Genomic DNA, 1,842 nt, shown 5'->3' on the forward strand with positions numbered 1-1,842 from the left:
CCTGTGCTTCCAATGTCCCCTACCTTCACTGGCCATCCCAGCACAGCACCTGCATCCTGGGCAAAATCACATTTGGAGTCATGTTCATGGTGGGGTTTCTACTCTGTGGCCCACACTATCACTGTGGGTATTGCCTTCGAGGGAGGAGTCAGTGGTTGGATTCAGTAGCACCTAACTCTGTATTGCCCTCTCTAATCCAAATGACTGTAGAATCTGACAGGCAATGACTCCACCCTTCACTCACGTGAATACATTATCTGGGGCTGAATATGCCATCTCCACATACAGTCATGGTTTGGTTGCTGATTTACTCTATCCTGTGATACCTGGGCTTTTGACACTGAGAAGTTTCAACAGGGATTTTCTCAACAAGAGTTTGCTGGACACCTTCAATGAAGTGATTGGATTGTTCCATGGAAGTGTACAGACAAAAAGCTGACTTTTGCATGTTGCTTTTTACTCTGTAGTGCTGGCATAAGAGGCCTATTGATAAATTAGAAGCAAAAGCATATATGCCAGGAACAGTGGTTCATACCTATAATCCATTCCAGCACTTTAGGACGCTGACACGGCCAGATCACCTGAAGTCAGGAGTTTGAGATCAGCCTGGCCAACATGGTGAAAACCTGTCTGTACTAAAAATATGAAAAAAAATTAGCCAGGTGTGACAGTGGGCACCTGTAACCCCAGCTACTCAGGAGGCTGAGGCAGGAGAATCACTTGAATCCGGGAAGCAGAGGTTGCAGTGAGTTAAGATTGCGCCACTGCACTCCAGCCTGGGTGATAAGAGTGAAACTCTGTCTAAAAAAACAAAAACACACACAAAAAAACAAAAGCACATTATCGGAGCAAGAAAGGCTTGGTTGGAATATTGATGCTGACTTTGTTCCTTCCTAGGCTTGCATTCCAAAAATTTGCATAGATATATTAGTCTCATTAGACTCATAAAGGAGCTTTTTAAAAGTATTATACAGCTTGCTAAGAAGTAAATTTACATATTTTAACTGAGGTACATAATGGAAAACAGTGTCCAGTACATCACAGGAAATACTTCAGTGTTCAGAGAATAAGTAAGGCAAAAACTGGTCCACAAGTCCAGGAGCCAGCCTCCCCTCACTGCAAGGCCAAGTCTTACGCTGTTGGAGAGAAACACGTCAGACACCAGCAATGTGAGACCATGCTCCTACGTGGCTATGATGAATCAAGACAAAAAAAGGGCATTCTGTAACCATGTCTTTAAAACTGGTGAAAGACAGCATGCTCCAAATCATAAACATGACCAAAATTCCCCTCTTCTCACTAATATGACTGAGTGGTATTTCTCATGAATTACGTTTACCTCCACTCCATTCCTTTTCCCTTCTGGATAAGAACAATTATGATTACCAAGTTTAGAATTAAGTTTACCTCATCACTGCATCAAATACAGAGAATCATCTTGCTTCCCTGAATAGAAATCAATCAACCTGGCCAGGCACGGTGACTCATGCCTGTAATCCCAGCACTTTGGGAGGCCGAGGCAGGTGGATCACGAGGTCAGGAGTTCGAGACCAGCCCAACCAACATGGTGAAACCCCGTCACTACTAAAAGTACAAAAATTAGCCGGGCGTGGTGGTGCGCACCCGAAATCCCAGCTACTCTGGAGGCTGAGGCAGGAGAATTGCTTGAACCTGGGAGGTGGAGGTTGCAGTGAGTTGAGATCGCACCACTGCACTCCAGCCTGGGCAACAGAGCAAGACTCTATATAAAAAAAAAAAGAAATCAACCAACCTATAACAAGCACAAAACCTGTAAGAAATTCTTCTGAGCACCCTCTTACTGATACATCACACAGTCCTTTA

This window comes from Nomascus leucogenys, chromosome 10, assembly GCF_006542625.1.
Source record: "Nomascus leucogenys isolate Asia chromosome 10, Asia_NLE_v1, whole genome shotgun sequence".
NCBI classification, from domain to species: domain Eukaryota; kingdom Metazoa; phylum Chordata; class Mammalia; order Primates; family Hylobatidae; genus Nomascus; species Nomascus leucogenys.